Here is a 22,573-nt window from a genome sequence, read left to right on the forward strand (position 1 = left end):
GAGGTTAAAGGCGCTGACTCTCCAAGTGGGGAGAGTGTTAGTAAAGCGTCTGGAATGTTGCACCGGAGTACCAGGGGAGGAAAACTGAGACATATTTGAACACGTCTCCCGTTCACATGGTTGATCATACTTGGGTTCCACATGCATGTTTTAGCTGAAGGAAGAATACCTTAAACCTGGAGAGTTTAGACCCGTGGAATGTGTACCATGCAATATGACTTCAAAGGGTCTTCATTTGCTCACCGAACCTCTCCAATCCTATCACAGCTGCGTTTATGCCCCTGTACACATGCTTGATTCTCTTTCGGAGACATAGCAATCCATAGGTTTTAAGATACTTACTAGTCAGGTACATTCTTAGGCGTTTATTATGGGGTGTTGAGTCCATTTCGTTGAGCAAGGAGTAGCTCTTGTCTATTCCATATTTGGCTTAAGGAACTTTATCTGTGCTCATTTCAATCTCTGGTTTTATGCAGCACCCCAACTCACCTTTCCCCTTAAGCAAGCATAAGTTGGTTTTCTAAATTTGAGACCCTGTTCTGTTTTGGAATTCAGTTCCTGTGTAGCCAAGTTTACATTCCGTGTATTACTGATATCTTATTATATTTCTTTTTCTGTTTGACTTATTTCAGTTAGAATTATCGTACCTGAATGCTCTCATTATGCTGCTATGGGCCTGATGACATAGATTTCACTGCTGAGTGATACTGCATTGTACGTAAGTACCACAAGTTCTTATCCATTTTTCACTTTCTGCGATATTGAACTTGTACGGTAAACGAGGTTCTTGTAAACAGAGGCGTCCCAAACATTGGGGTGGCTGTGTCTTTTTGATTTTAATTTCCCTAATCTATAGGACCATAAGTGGAAGTGCCCTAGGCTCTGTTGCTTTGTTTTTTAGATGTTTCAGGAAACACCATACACTTCTCCCGAGTGTAGTTGGCAATTTACATCCCGCCCATCAGCATAACAAGGCTCCCAGTTCTCCATGGCCTGTCCTGCCTTTCTGGATTTTACACTTTTTTCAGATGGCCCTTTTGTGCGGGGGGAAGTGAGACTTCATTGTAGTGCAGATTTCCTTTGCAAGCTTGCTTGGTTGGCCAAAAAGGGCGCATGCGTTTTTTCCTGAATATATTCAGGAAAAAACGCATGCGCCCTTTTTGGCCAAGTGCATCATTGTGGACGTTCTGCCTCTTTTCCTATGCTTTCAATGCAATTCCAGTCTACCTCCTGAAATTGGTTTCCTACAATTCTGCCCCGCTTTCAAGTCCTCTTGGCAGCCTTACTTCAGTATATTTTTGGACGATAGCTGTCATTTACAACTCTGCAGTTTTGTGAATTACAGTGCCCCTGAGCTCCTTTCTTCAACTCGCTTTCTTTTGAGCTGGCCACAACACCGCAGGATGGCTTCAGGCCCTAATCTGGTTCCGGCACGGCACGCTGAGCCTTTGGTTATTTCCTCTTCCTGGTGGGAAATGAGAGTTAAATTTGCCCGTCCAGACACCTCCAGCTAGTCTCTCATTGGTTCTCCCTATTCCTATTCATGTTCCGCAGAAATTGCAAACTGGGCCAAACAGGAGGTTAAAGGCGCTGACTCTCCAAGTGGGGAGAGTGATAGTAAAGCGTCTGGAATTTTGCACCCGAGTACCAGGGTACGAAAACTGAGACATATTTGAACACGTCTCCCGTTCACACGGTTGATCATACTCTGGGTTCTACATGCATGTTTTAGCTGAAGGAAGAATACCTTAAACCTGGAGAGTTGAGACCCGTGGAATGGGTACCATGCAATATGACTTCAAAGGGTCTTCATTTGCTCACCGAACCTCTCCAATCCTATCACTGCTGCGTTTATGCCCCTGTACACTGGCTTGATGCTCTTTTGGAGACATAGCAATCCATAGGTTTTAAGATACTTACTAGTCACGTACATTCTTAGGCGTTTAATATGCGGTGTTGAGTCCATTTCGTTGAGCAAGGAGTAGCTCTTGTCTATTCCATATTTGGCTTAAGGAACTTTATCTGTGCTCATTTCAATCTCTGGTTTTATGCAGCACCCCAACTCACCTTTCCCCTTAAGCAAGCATAAGTTGGTTTTCTAAATCTGAGACCCTGTTCTGTTCTGTAATTCAGTTCCTGTGTAGCCAAGTTTACATTCCGTGTGTTACTGATATCTTATGATGTTTCTTTTTCTGTGTGACTTATTTCAGTTAGAATCATCATACCTGAATCCACTCATTGTGCTGTTAAGGGCCTGATGACATAGATTTCATTGCTGAGTGATATTGCTTTGTAAGTAAATACCACAACTTCTTTATCCATTTTTCACTTTCTGCGATGTTGAACTTGTACGGTAAACGAGGTTCTTGTAAACAGAGCCATTCCAAACTTTGGGGTGGCTGTGTCTTTTTGATTTTAATTTCCCTAATCTATAGGATCATAAGTGGAAGTGCCCTAGGCTATGTTGCTTAGTTTTTTAGATGTTTCAGGAAACACCATACACTTCTCCCGAGTGTCTGTTGGCAATTTACATCCCGCCCATCAGCATAACAAGGCTCCCAGTTCTCCATGGCCTGTTGACTTTCTGGATTTTACACTTTTTTCAGATGGCCCTTTTGACCGGGGGGAAGTGAGACTTCATTGTAGTGCAGATTTCCTTTGCAAGCTTGCTTGGTTGGCCAAAAAGGGCGTATGCGTTTTTCCCTGAATATATTCAGGAAAAAACGCATACGCCCTTTTTGGCCAAGTGCATCATTGTGGACGTTCTGCCTCTTTTCCTATGCTTTCAATGCAATTCCAGTCTACCTCCTGAAATCTGTTTCCTGCAATTCTGCCCCACTTTGAAGTCCTCTTGGCAGCCTTACTTCAGTATATTTTTGGACGATAGCTGTCATTTATAACTCTGCAGGTTTGTGAATTACAGTGCCCCTGAGCTCCTTTCTTCAACTCGCTTTCTTGTGAGCTGGCCGCAACACCGCAGGATGGCTTCAGGCCCTAATCTGGTTCCGGCACGGCACGCTGAGCCTTTGGTTAATTCCTCTTCCTGGTTGGAAATGAGAGTTAAATTTGCCCGTCCAGACACCTCCAGCTAGTCTCTCATTGGTTCTCCCTATTCCTGTTCATCTTCCGCAGAAATTGCAAGCTGGGCCAAACAGGAGGTTAAAGACGCTGACTCTCCAAGTGGGGAGAGTGTTAGTAAAGCGTCTGGAATGTTGCACCCGAGTACCAGGGTACGAAAACTGAGACATATTTGAACACGTCTCCCGATCACATGGTTGATCATACTCCAGGTTCCACATGCATGTTTTAGCTGATGGAAGAATACCTTAAACCTGGGTTGTTGAAACCCGTGGAATGAGTATCATGCAATATGACTTCAAAGGGTCTTCATTTGCTCACCGAACCTCTCCAATCCTATCACTGCTGCGTTTATGCCCCTGTACACATGCTTGATTCTCTTTCAGAGACATAGCAATCCATAGGTTTTAAGATACTTACTAGTCAGGTACATTCTTAGGCGTTTAATATGGGGTGTTGAGTCCATTTCGTTGAGAAAGGAGTAGCTCTTGTGTATTCCATATTTGGCTTAAGGAACTTTATCTGTGCTCATTTCAATCTCTGGTTTTATGCAGCACCCCAACTCACCTTTCCCCTTAAGCAAGCATACGTTGGTTTTCTAAATTTGAGACCCTGTTCTGTTCTGTAATTCAGTTCCTGTGTAGCCAAGTTTACATTCCGTGTATTACTGATATCTTATGATGTTTCTTTTTCTGTGTGACTTATTTCAGTTAGAATCATCATACCTGAATCCACTGATTGTGCTGCTAAGGGCCTGATGACATAGATTTCATTGCTGAGTGATATTGCTTTGTAAGTAAATACCACAACTTCTTTATCCATTTTTCACTTTCTGCGATGTTGAACTTGTACTATAAACGAGGTTCTTGTAAACAGAGGCGTCCCAAACTTTGGGGCGGCTGTGTCTTTTTGATTTTAAATTCCCTGAGCTATAGGACCATTAGTGGAAGTGCCCTAGGCTCTGTTGCTTTGTTTTTTAGATGTTTCAGGAAACACCATACACTTCTCCCCAGTGTCTGTTGGCAATTTACATCCTGCTCATCAGCATAACAAGGCTCCCAGTTCTCCATGGCCTGTCCTGCCTTTCTGGATTTTACACTTTTTTCAGATGGCCCTTTTGACCGGGGGGAAGTGAGACTTCATTGTAGTGCAGATTTCCTTTGCAAGTTTGCTTGGTTGGCCAAAAAGTGCGTATGCGTTTTTTCGTGAACATGTTCAGGAAAAAACGCATACCCCCTTTTTGGCCAAGTGCATCATTGTGGACGTTCTGCCTCTTTTCCTATGCTTTCAATGCAATTCCAGTCTACCACCTGAAATCGGTTTCCTGCAATTCTGCCCCGCTTTCAAGTCCTCTTGGCAGCCTTACTTCAGTATATTTTTGGACGATAGCTGTCATTTATAACTCTGCAGGTTTGTGAATTACAGTGCCCCTGAGCTCCTTTCTTCCACTCGCTTTCTTCTGACCTTGCCGCAACACCGCAGGATGGTTTCAGGCCCTAATCTGGTTCCGGCACGGCACGCTGAGTCTTTGGTTATTTCCTCTTCCTGGTGGGAAATGAGAGTTAAATTTGCCCGTCCAGACACCTCCAGTTAGTCTCTCATTGGTTCTCCCTATTCCTGTTCATCTTCCACAGAAATTGCAAACTTGGCCAAACAGGAGGTTAAAGGCGCTGACTCTCCAAGTGGGGAGAGTGTTAGTAAAGCGTCTGGATTGTTGCACCGGAGTACCAGGGGAGGAAAACTGAGACATATTTGAACACATCTCCCGTTCACATGGTTCATCGTACTCTGGGTTCCACATGCATGTTTTAGCTGAAGGAAGAATACCTTAAACCTAGAGAGTTGAGACCCGTGTAATGGGTACCATGCAATATGACTTCAAAGGTCTTCATTTGCTCACCGAACCTCTCCAATCCTATCACTGCTGCGTTTATGTCCCTGTACAAACGCTTGATTCTCTTTTGGAGATATAGCAATCCATAGGTTTTAAGATACTTACTAGTCAGGTACATTCTTAGGCGTTTAATATGGGGTGTTGAGTCCATTTCGTTGAGCAAGGAATAGCTCTTGTCTATTCCATATTTGGCTTAAGGAACTTTATCTTTGCTCATTTCAATCTCTGGTTTTATGCAGCACACCAACTCACCTTTCCCCTTAAGCAAGCATAAGTTGGTTTTCTAAATTTGAGAACCTGTTCTGTTTTGGAATTCAGTTCCTGTGTAGCCAAGTTTACATTCCGAGTATTAGTGATATCTTATGATGTTTCTTTTTCTGTGTGACTTATTTCAGTTAGAATCATCGTACCTGAATCCACTCATTATGCTGCTACGGGTCTGATGACATAGATTTCATTGCTGAATGATACTGCATTGTACGTAAGTACCACAAGTTCTTTAACCATTTTTCACTTTCTGTGATATTGAACTTGTACGGTAAATGAGGTTCTTGTAAACAGAGGCGTCCCAAACTTTGGGGTGGCTGTGTCTTTTTGATTTTAATTTCCCTAAGCTATAGGACCATAAGTGGAAGTGCCCTAGGCTCTGTTGCTTTGTTTTTTAGATGTTTCAGGAAACACCATACATTTCTCCTGAGTGTCTGTTGGCAATTTACATCCCGCCCATCAGCATAACAAGGCTCCCAGTTCTCCATGGCCTGTCCTGCCTTTCTGGATTTTACACTTTGTTCAGATGGCCCTTTTGACCGGGGGGAAGTGAGACTTCATTGTAGTGCAGATTTCCTTTGCAAGCTTGCTTGGTTGGCCAAAAAGGGCGTATGCGTTTTTTCCTGAATATATTCAGGAAAAAACGCATACGCCCTTTTTGGCCAAGTGCATCATTGTGGACGTTCTGCCTCTTTTCCTATGCTTTCAATGCAATTCCAGTCTACCTCCTGAAATCGGTTTCCTGCAATTCTGCCCCGCTTTCAAGTCCTCTTGGCAGCCTTACTTCAGTCTATTTTTGGACGATAGCTGTCATTTATAACTCTGCAGGTTTGTGAATTACAGTGCCCCTGAGCTCCTTTCTTCAACTCGCTTTCTTGTGAGCTGGCCGCAACACCGCAGGATGGCTTCAGGCCCTAATCTGGTTCTGGCACGGCACGCTGAGCCTTTGGTTAGTTCCTCTTCCTGGTGGGAAATGAGAGTTAAATTTACCCGTCCAGACACCTCCAGCTAGTCTCTCATTGGTTCTCGCTATTCCTGTTCATCTTCCGCAGAAATTGCAAACTGGGCCGAACAGGAGGTTAAAGGGACTGACTCTCCAAGTCGGGAGAGTGTTAGTAAAGCGTCTGGAATGTTGCACCCGAGTACCAGGGTACGAAAACTGAGACATATTTGAACACGTCTCCCGATCACATGGTTGATCATACTCTAGGTTCCACATGCATGTATTAGCTGAAGGAAGAATACCTTAAACATGAGTAGTTGAAACCCGTGGAATGGGTACCATGCAATATGACTTCAAAGGGTCTTCATTTGCTCACCGAACCTCTCCAATCGTATCACTGCTGCATTTATGCCCCTGTACACACGCTTGATTCTCTTTCGGAGACATAGCAATCCATAGGTTTTAAGATACTTACTAGTCAGGTACATTCTTAGGCGTTTAATATGCGGTGTTGAGTCCATTTCGTTGAGCAAGGAGTAGCTCTTGTCTATTCCATATTTGGCTTAAGGAACTTTATCTGTGCTCATTTCAATCTCTGGTTTTATGCAGCACCCCAACTCACCTTTACCCTTAAGCAAGCATAAGTTGGTTTTCTAAATTTGAGACCCTGTTCTGTTTTGGAATTCAGTTCCTGTGTAGCCAAGTTTACATTCCGTGTATTAGTGATATCTTATGATGTTTCTTTTTATGTGTGACTTATTTCAGTTAGAATCATCATACCTGAATCCACTCATTGTGCTGCTAAGGGCTTGATGACATAGATTTCATTGCTGAGTGATATTGCTTTGTAAGTATATACCACAAGTTCTTTATCCATTTTTCACTTTCTGGGATGCTGAACTTCTACTGTAAACGAGGTTCTTGTAAACAGAGCCATTCCAAACTTTGGGGTGGCTGTGTCTTTTTGATTTTAATTTCCCTAAGCTATAGGACCATAAGTGGAAGTGCCCTAGGCTCTGTTGCTTTGTTTTTTAGATGTTTCAGGAAACACCATACACTTCTCCCGAGTGGCTGTTGGCAATTTACATCCCGCCCCTCATCATAACATGGCTCCCAGTTCTCCATGGCCTGTCCTGCCTTTCTGGATTTTACACTATTTTCAGATGACCGTTTTGACTGGGGGGAAGTGAGACTTCATTGTAGTGCAGATTTCCTTTGCAAGCTTGCTTGGTTGGCCAAAAAGGGCGTATGCGTTTTTTCCTGAATATATTCAGGAAAAAACGCATACGCCCTTTTTGGCCAAGTGCATCATTGTGGACGTTCTGCCTCTTTTCCTATGCTTTCAATGCAATTCCAGTCTACCTCCTGAAATCGGTTTCCTGCAATTCTGCCCCGCTTTCAAGTCCTCTTGGCAGCCTTACTTCAGTATATTTTTGGACGATAGCTGTCATTTATAACTCTGCAGGTTTGTGAATTACAGTGCCCCTGAGCTCCTTTCTTCAACTCGCTTTCTTGTGAGCTGGCCGCAACACCGCAGGATGGCTTCAGGCCCTAATCTGGTTCCGGCACGGCACGCTGAGCCTTTGGTTAATTCCTCTGCCTGGTGGGAAAAGAGAGTTAAATTTGCCCGTCCAGACACCTCCAACTAGTCTCTCATTGGTTCTCCCTATTCCTGTTCATCTTCCGCAGAAATTGCAAACTGGGCCAAACAGGAGGTTAAAGGCACTGACTCTCCAAGTCGGGAGAGTGTTAGTAAAGCGTCTGGAATGTTGCACCCGAGTACCAGGGTACGAAAACTGAGACATATTTGAACACGTCTCCCGATCACACGGTTGATCATACTCTGGGTTCCACATGCATGTTTTAGCTGAAGGAAGAATCCCTTAAACCTGGAGAGTTGAGACCCGTGGAATGGGTAACATGCAATATGACTTCAAGGGGTCTTCATTTGCTCACCGAACCTCTCCAATCCTATCACTGCTGCGTTTATGCCCCTGTACACACGCTTGATTCTCTTTCGGAGACATAGCAATCCATAGGTTTTAAGATACTTACTAGTCAGGTACATTCTTAGGCGTTTAATATGGGGTGTTGAGTCCATTTCATTGAGCAAGGAGTAGCTCTTGTCTATTCCATATTTAGCTTAAGGAATTTTATCTGTGCTCATTTCAATCTCTGGTTTTATGCAGCACCCCAACTCACCTTTCCCCTTAAGCAAGCATAGGTTAGTTTTCTAAATTTGAGACCCTGTTCTGTTTTGTAATTCAGTTCCTGTGTAGCCAAGTTTACGTTCCGTGTATTAGTGATATCTTATGATGGTTCTTTTTCTGTGTGACTTATTTCAGTTAGAATCATCATACCTGAATCCACTCATTATGCTGCTATGGGCCTGATGACATAGATTTCATTGCTGAGTGATATTGCATTGTACGTAAGTACCACAACTTCTTCATCCAGTTTTCACTTTCTGCGATATTGAACTTGTCCCGTAAACGAGGTTCTTGTAAACAGAGGCGTCCCAATCTTTGGGGTGGCTGTGTCTTTTTGATTTTAATTTCCCTAAGCTATAGGACCATAAGTGGAAGTGCCCTAGGCTGTGTTGCTTTGTTTTTTAGATATTTCAGGAAACACCATACATTTCTCCCAAGTGCTGTTGGCAACTTACATCCCGCCCATCAGCATAACAAGGCTCCCAGTTCTCCATGGCCTGTCCTGCCTTTCTGGATTTTACACTTTTTTCAGATGGCCCTTTTGACCGGGGGGAAGTGAGACTTCATTGTAGTGCAGATTTCCTTTGCAAGCTTGCTTGGTTGGCCAAAAAGTGCGTATGCGTTTTTTCCTGAATATATTCAGGAAAAAACGCATACGCCTTTTTTGGCCAAGTGCATCATTGTCGAGGTTCTTACTTTCTTCATATGTTTTCAATGCAATTCCAGTCTACCTCCTGAAATCGGTTTCCTGCAATTCTGCCTTGCTTTCATTGACTCTTCATAGCGTTACCTCAGTATATTTTTTGAAAGTAGTTGGCCTTTATAACTCTGCAGGTTTTTGAATTGCAGTGGTCCTTATCTCCATTTTTCAGCTCTTATTTTTGTGATCTTGCCTCATAACCACAGGATTCCTTCAGGCCCTATTCTTCTGGGGCACCTTGCTCTGCCTTTGGTTAATTCTTCTTACTGATGTGAAATTAGAGTGACATGTGCCCATTGAAACCGCTACAGCTAGTTTCTCGCTGGTTCCCTCTATTCCCATTCATCCTCCGCACTAACTGCAGACTGTGCGATACCAGAACTTAAAGGCATTGACTCTCCTTGTGGGGATGTTGTTAGTAAAGTGGCTGGAATGTCGATCCGGAGCCCCAGGAAAGGAAAAATGAGGTGCGTTTTAGAAACCTTTCCCGATCATATGGTATACCAGTCGCTGGGTTTCCCAAGCATGGTTTAGCTGTAGGAAGATTCCCTTCAACCTGGAGTGTTGGGACCCTTGGAATGAGCAGCATGAAGTATTGCATTAAACTTTCGGCAGTTGCTCACCAAAGCTCACCAATCCTCTCAGCCCCAAGTGTCCAGCCTTATGTCTTATCCAGCTGTGGGTTTATATGTGGTCAATCCAGGTTGCATCACAGCCCCTGAGCGAATTTTGTAAGAATTTTTCTCTCTTTCATTGTTTCTGCGTTTTGTTTTTAAAATTTATTTCTATAATGGGGTTTAGCTCATTTTCACTGCTGTGTTTGTGCTGCTCTGCACACACTTGATTCCCTTATGGAGATATATCAATACATGGGTTTTAAGACTCTTATTACTCAGATATATTTCTCTGTGGTGTATAGGGTGTGTTGAGGCCAGTTCATTGAGCAAGGTGTAGATCTTGTCTAATACCTATTTGGTTTACTGAACGGTATCTGTGCTAATTTCAAACTCTGGTTTTATGCATCACCCCACCTCTCCTTTCTCCTTAAGCTGACATAAGTGTGTTTTCTAAATGTGAGACACTGTTCTGTTCTGTAATTCATTTCTTGTGCAGCCATATTTACCCTCCCTCTATAGGTGATATCTTATGATATGTTTCTTTTTCTGTTTGACTTATTTCAAGTAGTATTATCGGACCTAAATCCACTCTTTATCCTTCTACTAGCCTTATTATATTGATTTCATGGTGAAGAGATATTCCGTTGTACATAAGTACCACATCTTCTTTATCCATTGTTCTCTTTCCTGGGATATTTAAGGTGTACTGAAGTTGAGGTTCTTGTAAACAGAGTAGCCCTAAACTGTGGTGTGCTTGTTTCTTGTTGATTTTTAGACTTCCCTAGATATACTCCCATGATTGGAAGTGTCCTATGCTCTGTAGCTCTGTTTTTTAGATGATTTAGGAACCACCATACACTTCTCCAGAGTGGCTCTCGGCAGTTCACACACTGCCCATCAGCGTATAAAGGCTCCCTGTTCTCCATGGCCTGTCCTGCATTTCTGGTTTTTACAATTTTTTAGGATGGCTCTTTTGACCGGTGGGAAATGAGACTTCTTTGTTGTGCACATTTGCATTGCTTGCTTGCCCATATGGGCTTCCTTCCCATAAAGTGCGTATGCGTTTTTTCCTGGATATAATCAGGAAAAACGCATATGCCCTTTTGGGCCAACTGCATCATTGTCGAAATTCTGCCGCTTTTCATGTGCTTTAAAGATGAGTCCAATCTATCTCTTGAAATCTGTTTCTTGCAATTCTGTCTTGCATTCAGATCCTCTTCTTTGCCTTACCTCAACATATTTTTGGACGTTAGTTTTCATTTATAACTCTGCAGGTTTGTGAATTGCAGTGACCCTGAGCTCCATTTTTTAAGTTGCTCTTTTGTGAGCTGGCCTCAAACCCGCAGGATTGCTTCAGGCCCTATTTTGGCTCCGGCGAGGCAGGCTGAGCCCTTTTTCAATTCTTATTCTTAATGGGAAATTAGATTGATATGTGCCCGTCCAACCCCCTACAACTATTCTCTCATTGGTTCCCCCTCTTCCCGTTCATCCTCCTCACAATTTGCAAAATGTGTGAAACAGAAGTTGAAATGTGCTGATTCTCCAAGTGGGGAGATTCTAAGTAACGTGGCTGGAATGGTGAACAGGAGCACCAGGAGAGGATAAATGAGCTGCATTTTAGACACATCTCCCGATCACATGGTGTACAGTCCTCTGGGTTTTCCATGCATGTTTTAGCTGTAGGAAGATCCCTTGAACCTGCAGATTTGGGACCCATTGAATGGGCACCAGGTAGTATTACTTTAAAGGGTGTGCATTTCCTCACCCAACCTCACATTTCTCTTAGCGCAGTTTCCAGCCTTATGTCTCATCCTGCTGTGGGTCTAGATGTGTTCAATCCATGTTGCATCACCGTCCCTGAGGAAAAGTTGTAAGAGGTTTTCTCTGTCTCTCTGTCATTTATTTTTTTCAATTTATTACTATATTGGTTACAGCTGATTTTCAGAGCTCTGTTTCTTGCTGCTGTACATCCACTTGATTCACGTACAGAGAGACATCAATAAATTCTTTTTCAGATTCTTACCAGTCGTATATATTCTTTTCCGGTGACTTGAGTGTGCTGAGTGCAGTTCTTTTAGCTACCGTGTAGGCCTTGTTGATTATCAGTTTGGTATTTGGAATGGTATCTTTGCTAATTTCAACCTCCTGGATGATGCCTCACCCCTCCCCACCTTTCCCGTTTAGCAGCCTTATGCGTGTTTTCTACATATTTGACTATGTTTTTGTTTTGTAATTTATTTCATGTGTAGCCATTTTGGATTCCACCTTTAAGTGATATCTTATGATATGTGTCTTTTTCTTTTTGAATTATGTCACTTAGAATGATCATACGTAACTCCTCCGGAGTTGTTACAACTGGCCATATTTCATTGATTTCCAGGCTGAATAATATTCCACTCTACCTAAGTACCACATCTCTATCCATTTTTTCCCTCCAGAGACATTTAAGTTATATCCTAGTTGAGGATCTTTTAAACAGAGAGGGGGTAAACATTGGGGTGCCTGTGTCCTCTCGATTTTTGTTTTTCCCAAGATATACGCCCATGAGTGCAAGTGCCCTATGCTCTGTAGCTCATTTTTTAGATGCTTTAGTAAACACAATACACTTCTCCAGAATGGCCGTTGGCAATATACATTTCCACTATAAGTCTCACAGGGCTCCCTCTTCTCGTTGCCCTGTCCTGCATTTCTGTTGTTTACGCTTTATGAGGATGGCTCTTCTGACTGATGCGAAGTGATATCTTTTGTAGTATTGACTTCCAGTGCCCACCTGTTTGGTTGGCTAAAAAAGTGTATGCCCTTTTCTTGAATATATACAGAAAAGAACGCATACACCCTTTTTGGCCAACTGCAATGTTGGCAATGTTCAGCTCCTTTTCTTGTGCTTAATGGCGAGTCCTTTCTACCTCCTCAAATCCCTTTCCTGCCATTCTCCCTTGCTTACAAGTCCTTTTCTCTGACTTTCCTCAAGACATTTTTCAGTGATGGATATTTTCAACTCTGCAGTTTTGTGAATTTTACTGCCCCTGAGTTCCATTGTTCAACTTGTGTTTATGGGAACTGGCCACAAAGCAGCGGGATTTCCTCAAGCCCTATACTGTTTCCATGGGCAACCCTAGCCTTTGGTCAATTCGTCTTCCTGATTGGAAATTAGAGTGACATGTGCCTGTCTGAACACCTAGGACTTGTCTCTCATTGTTCCTCATCCTTCCGCTTCATCCTCTGGACAAATTCCAAACTGTACGCAACAGGATGTTGACAGTGCTGACATCTCCAAGTGGGGAGACTGTTAGTAAAGACGCTGGAGGTGTGAACCCGAGCACCAGGAGATGAGGAGATGAGATGCCTTTTCCAAACTCTTCCCGATCAGATGGTATACCATCCTCTGGGTGTGACAGACATGTTTTAGCAGTAGGAAGAGTCCCATTCATGTAAGGAGAACACCAGGGCTTTTTCAAAATCAGTGTCTCCCCGAAACCCAAACTGGGGAAGTTTTTAAGCTACGGCTACACATATGTTCATTAAGGGCCTTGGGAAGTAGGCAGAGTCCAAACTTTAGATGATTGAAGTCTTCAGGGTCAGAAGCACTCACCACCAGCTTCCCTTAGGCTACACTTTAACTGTCATTGATAGATGATGTCAATAAAAATATCTATTCTTTTTCAGATTATTTCCCCTTATAGGTTATTGCAAAATGTTGAGTGTAGTTCCCTGTGCTATACAGTAGTTCCTTGTTGATGATCTATTTTATACATAGCAGTGTGTATGTGTTCATTCCAAACTGTTAATTTATCCCTCCTCCCACCTTTCCCCTTTGGTAATAATAAATTATAAGATTTTATACTTCTCAGAAATGGGGGAGCTGAAAGAGAGGTATCATTTTCAATGGAAAAGCATTTAAAACAAGATTGAAGGTTTAACCAAGATTATTAGATGTACATCCTTGGAAAGAAATCACTTCGTTTCTCTAATATTGACCTGACAAATAAGACAAACCTTTTCACTGAACTTGCTTATAATAAAGTGATGGAAATATCAAATGGAAGTGTTAGAAACATCTTATTTTACCCGAGCCTTATACACTGTTCTATGTTAACTACAGTTTGGCTCACACATCTGTTCATTGAGGTTACAATAGTCTCAATTTCTGTTACTGATCCTCCAGAGTGGACCCCAACAAGTGTCCCCCTGCCCAGTGTCATTGGGGCCAACAGATCGAGACTGAGTTTGGTTCACAAGCAAAGGAAACTTTATATTTTGATCAGAGAATGGAGAGGTGAGAGCATGCACTACCCCGTGGGCTGTGGGCTGGGCTGCTGTGTAGAGATCCTGTCAGAGTCAGTGGGAGGGAGGGGGCGGAGCTCTCGAGGGCGGGGTTGGCTGCAGCTCAGGCTCTATATCGCGGAGTCTGCACTGGGCCCCAGGAGCTGAGGTGTCGACCCAGCCATTCTGCACTAGGAAATCTGGTCTGAAGTGCCGGGTGTGGAACCTCTGCATGCGGGACCCTAGGAGCACATGAAATTAGACAAAGCACAAAGGATAAAAAAGGTTAGACTTGACTTTATTGCCCAGATTCTATTTTTATCTCCCAGGGATTTTTAATGGGCTTTGCTGGGGACAAACCCCTCCTCTGCCTTTTGTCCCGTTCCTCATTCTTGGAGTGCTGAGGGTGCAGACCCTTCTTCTGTAACTGCTGAGTGCTGAGTTGGGAGCCCTCATACCCGGGGGCGAGGGTCAGAGCTTCTCCCCAGCAGCCTCCAGGTGACGTTGATTGTCCCCAGGACCCCTGCCTCCCTGCTCGTCCACCTGAGCACCAGCATTGGAAGTGTTATAGATTCTAATGACCTTTAAGGGTCCAGGAAAGAGATGTGCAGAGACGCTGTGGGGGCCGGTTTCACCCCGCCCCACATTTGTTTGGCCACCTTAGGCTGACCGTTTCTGCCAGCCTAGATGCTCTGACCAGTAGTCTGCGCTTTCTTCAATTAGGCCCCTGAATTAATGTACAAACAGCACCAGGTGTCAGAGCCCTGCCCGCTCCACTCCCAGACAGTCCAGGGTCAGTGGTGATCAAGGACCATGATGGCCACTGAGTCAACAGCCTTTTGAAGTAAACAGGAGTCCAGCCGGTCTTATTGGCCACCATCAGCACAGTGTCTGTAGGCTTTTCTATGGTGACAGTGTGATATACGGTTCCCCCGCCAAGATTATTAGCTCCCCTCTGGGTGCAGTAAGTCCTGCAAGCAGTAGTCTACTCTTTTGGGACACACTCTTGTTGTTTTATGAGAGAAACTCCAGGTCAAGTGATGTTCACACGAGTCGTCATGGTGCCCTGTTGCCCCTGGTTATCTCTCTGGATGATGGAGTTGGAGGGCCTCCTCACTCGAGGTTGGTGTGCCCACGGAGCGAACCCTGCAACTTCAGGGCATGGTTGGTGGTTAGGATCACCACGTGGGGTCCTTTTCCCTTAGGAGGGAGGTGGCCTTTTGGGCTGCTGATTTCCAGGTTTTTAGATACCGCCAGTATCTTGGCCAGATGTGGCAGTGGGCCAAGCCCCTTGGTGACCGTAGTTTATCCTACCTGGATGGCATTCTTGCATTGTTCCATTTCAAGTGGTCCCAGTTTTTGCACTAATTCTCCAATGGCGATTCACCTTTCACCGGGAATGTAAAGGTCAAAGGGTTTAGCTAAATTAGGGAGTTCCATGGCAAGGGTCTGAATTGACTGCTCTTTCCATTCTTGAAAGGTCACTTCTGGATTCTATTCAAAAGGATCATCATCTTTTCCTTTCAGTGTTTCATATAGAGACCCAGCTAGTAGACTGTAGTTAGGGATCCAGAAGCAGCAAACCCTGGCCTCCCCAGGAACCCCTAAGCTGTCTTCTAGTTTTAGAAAGGGGTAAGGCTGAAAATGGTTTCTTCCCTTTCCTGGGATGGGCTTCTCCGACCTTCTGTGAGAATGAAGCCCAGGCAGGTCACCGCAGTCTGTGATATTTGAGCTTTTTCTTGGACAACTTCTATCCTTTATTGGCTTGGTAGTTCAGAGGCCTCCTTAGTAGGGCTGGCGATCAGAATGTCGTCTGCGTACTGAAGGAGGATTTCCTTTTCCAGAGGTAGAACTTTTAGGTCTTTAGCTAAGCTTTCCCCAAAGATGGTGTGGGAATTTTTGCACCCTTGGGGCAAGACGGCCCGGAAGTATTGTTTTAGTTGTATGTTGAGTCCTGCCACTCACAAGCCAAAATTTCTTGTGACTCTGGGACTAATGGAATGCAAAAGAAGGCATCATTGAAGACTAATACAGAATACCATGTCCTGGTGGTTGGTAGAATGACCAGCAGGGTGTAGGAATTAGGAGCAACTGGAGGTATATCCTCGGTGGCTTCACTGACTGTCCTGACATCCTTTACCAGGTCCCCAGCAGCCCATGGGGCTCTCGTGGTCAGACCAATCCCAGAATATGGAGCTCACCTGGGCAGGTACCCCACCCCCACCCCAGCCCACGGGGCTCTCGTGGTCAGGCCCCTCCCAGGATCCAGAGCTACCCTTGCAGGTACCGTGGCAGGGCTGGGCACACAGGAACTGTGCACATAGCCCTCATTGCAGAGCACCCCCAGCTCACCTGTCGCTCAGAGCTGACACAGAGCACCTCAGAGCAGGACTTGAACTAACAAACAGCAGCTGCGACAGGTCTGTGACCCTGGGCATCACTCTGTGTGGCCTCCTTCCACCTGGTCTTCCAGAGACTTCCACTGCACCCGGGGCACCAGGCCTCTGTCTCCAACCACCACCCACCCCTCCTCTCCCTGACTCCTGGTTTCCTCTCATTAGGAGAGGGTTTTCTTGAAGTTGTCTCCCACTCATGGGCCAGATAAAATGATTAGAAAACAAGCCAAAGCTGCAGCCCCTTGTCTATCCTGACTCTCAGGAGCCCACACCTGTTCCTTGGACCTGGCCAGTTTAGCAAGTTCCATTTTCTGCAACTGTGAGCCCCTGAGGGGTGATGATTGGCTGAGCTGGGCAGCCTTGCCGTGCCGGCCAGCCCTCCCCAGGTGTGCCTGGGTTGAGATCAATATAAATACCACTCCAGGCAGCAAGAGCCCCTGCAGTGCCTGACGCCATTTTCTCTGCCCTGTCAGCAGTCTCGGGGCTGGGCTGGTGGGAGGGAGTGAGAGGCCACAGCTTTGTGGGTGGCCCAGTGTGAGTGGGGCTCTGCTGGACTTTCTGCAGCAGTTGCCATGCTGCCACCTGCTAAAGAAGAGGATGTGTCACCCATACCTGCTGCTGGAATTTCTCCCTGGGCAGAGGTGAGGAAGGAAAAAAGCAGTGGGGGCAGGGACAGGACGGGTATCTCAGGCAGGGAAATGGAAATCTTCCAGAAGAGCACCCAGGGCCAGGACCATCCTGGCTGGCCTGCAGGCACCAAGTCGGCCGGCATGCTGTCACTCGTGTGGCTCTATGGCCCTTCCTCTAGGCTTTCAAGTCCTTGTATATATTCAGGTGTTTTACCTGGGACGGGTGGGAATAGTTCAGCAGCAACTGGCCTGGGGCTCAGCTCACGTTTACTCACAGATGCCTCGGCACGGTGCCCCAGCTTTGCAATGAGGACGCTTGTTGCGTGGGGGCTGCTGGCTGAATGGGAGACGATTCCCCACCACTGACCAACTTCAGAATTGTTTACAACTGGAGCAAGTGCCCTGATACGGTTTTCCTCTGTGGAACTGGTGGGTTCTGTGTTTTTTTTCTCTTTTTCGTTTTTGATTCAAGGTAGGTTTTATTCCTCTTTTTTGTATTTACAGATATAAGCATGGAAATAATTTATTCATATAAATACATGTATGTGAAGAGAATAATTGTTTTTTCTGTTTTATTTTTTAAATTTTATTTCTTTTTAATTTTGAATTTTATTTTATATTTTTATACAGCAGGTTCTTATTGGTTATCTATTTTATACATATAAATGTATACATGCCAATCCCAGTCTCTCAACTCCTCCCACCACCACCCCCCCAACAGCTTTCCCCCCTTGTTGTCCATACGTTTGTTGTCTACATCTGTTGCTCTATTTATGCCTTGCAAAATGGTTAATCTGTACAGTTTTTCTAGGTTCCACATATATGCATGAATATACAAGATTTGTTTTTCTCTTTCTGACTTACTTCACTCTGTATGACAGTCTCTAGATCCATCGACGTCTCTACAAATGACCCAATTTCATTCCTTTTCGTGGCTTAGTAATATGCCATTTTATATATGTACCACAGCTTTATGCATTCGTCTGTCTGTGGGCATTTAGATTGCTTCCATTACCTCGATATTGTAAATAGTGATGCAATGAACATTGTGGTGAATGTCTCTTTTTGATTTATGGTTTTGTCTGGGTATATGTCCAGAACTGGGATTGCTGTATCATATGGTAATTCTATTGTTAGTTTCTTAAGAAACTCCATATTGTTCTCCATAGTGACTGTATCAATTTATATTCCCAACAATAGTGGAAGAGTGTTCCTTTTCTCCACACCCTTTCCAGCATTTTTGTTTGTAGATTTTCTGATGATGCCCATTCTATCAGGTGTGAGGTGATACCTCATTGTTGAGTCCATTTTGTTGAGCAAGGGGTAGGTCTTGTCTATTACATATTTGGCTTATGGAACGGTATCTGTGCTAATTTCAAACTCTGGTTTTATGCAGCACCCCAACTCACCTTCCCCCTTAAGCAAACATAAGTTGGTTTTCTAAACTTGAGACCCTGTTCTGTTTTGTAACTCAGTTAATGTGTAGCCAAGTTCACATTCCGTGTATTAGTGATATCTTATGATGTTTTTATTCTGTGTGATTTATTTCAGTTAGAATCATCATACCTGAATCCACTCAATATGCTGCTACGGGCCTGATGATATAGATGTCATTGCTGAGTGATATTGCATTGTACGTAAGTACCACAAGTTCTTTATCCATTTTTCACTTTCTGCGATATTGAACTTGTACTGTAAACGAGGTTCTTGTAAACAGAGCCGTCCCAAACTTTGGGGTGGCTGTGTCTTTTTGATTTTCATTTCCCTAAGCTATAGGACCATAAGTGGAAGTGCCCTAGGCTCTGTTGCTTTGTTTTTTAGATGTTTCAGGAAACACCATACACTTCTCCCTAGTGGCTGTTGGCAATTTACATCCCGCCCATCAGCATAACAAGGCTCCCAGTTCTCCATGGCCTGTCCTGCCTTTCTGGATTTTACACTTTTTTCAGGTGGCCCTTTTGACCTTGTGGAAGTGAGACTTCATTGTAGTGCAGATTTCCTTTGCAAGCTTGCTTGGTTGGCCAAAAAGGGCGTATGCATTTTTTCCTGAATATATTCAGGAAAAAACGCATACGCCCTTTTTGGCCAAGTGCATCATTGTGGACGTTCTGCCTCTTTTCCTATGCTTTAAATGCAATTCCAGTCTACCTGCTGAAATCGGTTTCCTGCAATTCTGCCCCGCTTTCAAGTCCTCTTGGCAGCCTTACTTCAGTATATTTTTGGACGATAGCTGTCATTTATAACTCTGCAGGTTTGTGAATTACAGTGCCCCTGAGCTCCTTTCTTCAACTCGCTTTCTTTTCAGCTGGCCACAACACCGCAGGATGGCTTCAGGCCCTAATCTGGTTCCGGCACGGCATGCTGAGCCCTTGGTTATTTCCTCTTCCTGGTGGGAAATGAGAGTTAAATTTGCCCGTCCAGACACCTCCAGCTAGTCTCTCATTGGTTCTCGCTATTCCAGTTCATCTTCCGCAGAAATTGCAAACTGGGCCAAACAGGAGGTTAAAGGCGCTGACTCTCCAAGTGGGGAGAGTGTTAGTAAAGCGTCTGGAATGTTGCACCCGAGTACCAGGGTATGAAAACTGAGACATATTTGAACACGTCTCCCATTCACACGGTTGATCATACTCTGGGTTCCACATGCATGTTTTAGCTGAAGGAAGAATACCTTAAACCTGGAGAGTTGAGACCCGTGTAATGGGTACCATGCAATATGACTTCAAAGGGTCTTCATTTGCTCACCGAACCTCTCCAATCCTAAAACTGCTGCGTTTATGCTCCTGTACACACGCTTGATTCTCTTTTGGAGACATAGCAATCCATAGGTTTTAAGATACTTACTAGTCAGGTACATTCTTAGGCGTTTAATATGGGGTGTTGAGTCCATTTCGTTGAGCAAGGAGTAGCTCTTGTCTATTCCATATTTGGCTTAAGGAACTTTATCTGTGCTCATTTCAATCTCTGGTTTCATTCAGCACCCCAACTCACCTTTCCCCTTAAGCAAGCATAAGTTGGTTTTCTAAATTTGAGACCCTGTTCTGTTCTGTAATTCAGTTCCTGTGTAGCCAAGTTTACATTCTGTGTATTACTGATATCTTATGATGTTTCTTTTTCTGTGTGACTTATTTCAGTTAGAATCATCATACCTGAATCCACTCATTGTGCTGCTAAGGACCTGATGACATAGATTTCATTGCTGAGTGATATTGCTTTGTAAGTAAATACCACAACTTCTTTATCCATTTTTCACTTTCTGCGATGTTGAACTTGTACTGTAAAGGAGGTTTTTGTAAACAGAGGTGTCCCAAACTTTGGGGTGGCTGTGTCTTTTTGATTTTAATTTCCCTAAGCTATAGGACCATAAGTGGAAGTGCCCTAGGCTCTGTTGCTTTGTTTTTTAGATGTTTCAGGAAACACCATACATTTCTCCCGCGTGTCTGTTGGCAATTTACATCCCGCCCATCAGCATAACAAGGCTCCCAGTTCTCCATGGCCTGTCCTGCCTTTCTGGATTTTACACTTTTTTCAGATGGCCCTTTTGACCGGGGGGAAGTGAGACTTCATTGTAGTGCAGATTTCCTTTGCAAGCTTGCTTGGTTGGCCAAAAAGTGCTTATGCGTTTTTTCCTGAATATATTCAGGAAAAAACGCATATGCCCTTTTTGGCCAAGTGCATCATTGTGGACGCTCTGCCTCTTTTCCTATGCTTTCAATGCAATTCCAGTCTACCTCCTGAAATCGGTTTCCTGCAATTCTGCCCCGCTTTCAAGTCCTCTTGGCAGCCTTACTTCAGTATATTTTTGGACGATAGCTGTCATTTATAACTCTGCAGGTTTGTGAATTACAGTGCCCCTGAGCTCCTTTCTTCAACTCGCTTTCTTTTGAGCTGGCCGCAACACCGAAGGATGGCTTCAGGCCCTAATCTGGTTCCGGCACGGCACGCTGAGCCTTTGGTTATTTCCTCTTCCTGGTGGGAAATGAGAGTTAAATTTGCCCGTCCAGACACCTCCAGCTAGTCTCTCATTGGTTCTCGCTATTCCTGTTCATCTTCCGCAGAAATTGCAAACTGGGCCAAACAGGAGGTTAAAGGCGCTGACTCTCCAAGTGAGGAGAGTGTTAGTAAAGCGTCTGGAATGTTGCACCCAAGTACCAGGGGAGGAAAACTGAGACATATTTGAACATGTCGCCCGTTCACACGGTTGATCATACTCTGGGTTCCACATGCATGTTTTAGCTGAAGGAAGAATACCTTAAACCTGGAGAGTTGAGACCCCTGGAATGGGTACCATGCAATATGACTTCAAAGGGTCTTCATTTGCTCACCGAACCTCTCCAATCCTATCACTGCTGCGTTTGTGCCCCTGTACACAACTTGATTCTCTTTTGGAGACATAGCAATCCATAGGTTTTAAGATACTTACTAGTCAGGTACATTCTTAGGCGTTTAATATGGGGTGTTGAGTCCATTTCGTTGAGCAAGGAGTAGCTCTTGTCTATTCCATATTTGGCTTAAGGAACTTTATCTGTGCTCATTTCAATCTCTGGTTTTATGCAGCACCCCAACTCACCTTTACCCTTAAGCAAGCATAAGTTGGTTTCGTAAATTTGAGACCCTGTTCTGTTCTGTAATTCAGTTCCTGTGTAGCCAAGTTTACATTCCGTGTATTAGTGATATCTTATGATGTTTCTTTTTCTGTGTGACTTATTTCAGTTAGAATCATCGTACCTGAATCCACTCATTATGCTGCTATGGGCCTGATGACATAGATTTCTTTGCTGAGTGATACTGCATTGTACGTAAGTACCACAAGTTCTTTATCCATTTTTCACTTTCTGCGATATTGAACTTGTACGGTAAACGATGTTCTTGTAAACAGAGCCGTTCCATACTTTGGGGTGGCTGTGTCTTTTTGATTTTAATTTCCCTAAGCTATAGGACCATAAGTGGAAGTGCCCTAGGCTCTGTTGCTTATTTTTTTAGATGTTTCAGGAAACACCATACACTTCTCCCAAGTGTCTGTTGGCAATTTACATCCCGCCCATCAGCATAACAAGGCTCCCAGATCTCCATGGCCTGTCCTGCCTTTCTGGATTTTACACTTTTTTCAGATGGTCCCTTTGACAGGGGGGAAGTGAGACTTCATTGTAGTGCAGATTTCTTTGCAAGCTTGCTTGGTTGGCCAAAAAGGGCGTATGCGTTTTTTCCTGAATATATTCAGGAAAAAACGCATACGCCTTTTTTGGCCAAGTGCATCATTGTGGACGTTCTGCCTCTTTTCCTATGCTTTCAATGCAATTCCAGTCTACCTCCTGAAATCAGTTTCCTGCAACTCTGCCCCGCTTTCAAGTCCTCTTGGCAGCCTTACTTCAGTATATTTTTGGACGATAGCTGTCATTTATAACTCTGCAGGTTTGTGAATTACAGTGCCCCTGAGCTCCTTTCTTCAACTCGCTTTCTTGTGAGCTGGCCGCAACACCGCAGGATGGCTTCAAGCCCTAATGTGCTTCCGGCATGGCACGCTGAGCCTTTGGTTAATTCCTCTTCCTGGTGGGAAATGAGAGTTAAATTTGCCCGTC

At 44.2% G+C, this 22,573-nt stretch overlaps 1 long non-coding RNA gene across 18 annotated transcripts in view; it reads left to right on the plus strand.

Moving 5' to 3' along the window:
- Positions 1-22,573, plus strand: part of LOC307181352 — a 1,649,813-nt gene that overhangs the window by 1,493,126 nt on the left and 134,114 nt on the right. The window contains exon 15 of one of the 18 annotated variants that reach the window (XR_013826512.1): positions 20,129-20,143. The exons of the other annotated variants lie outside the window; for them this stretch is intronic. This is a non-coding gene — a long non-coding RNA (uncharacterized lncRNA). Of the gene's footprint in view, positions 1-20,128; positions 20,144-22,573 lie in introns of those variants that run through there. 18 annotated transcript variants of the gene reach the window in all.

Source organism: Stenella coeruleoalba, assembly GCF_951394435.1.
Source record: "Stenella coeruleoalba genome assembly, contig: scaffold_48, whole genome shotgun sequence".
NCBI classification, from domain to species: domain Eukaryota; kingdom Metazoa; phylum Chordata; class Mammalia; order Artiodactyla; family Delphinidae; genus Stenella; species Stenella coeruleoalba.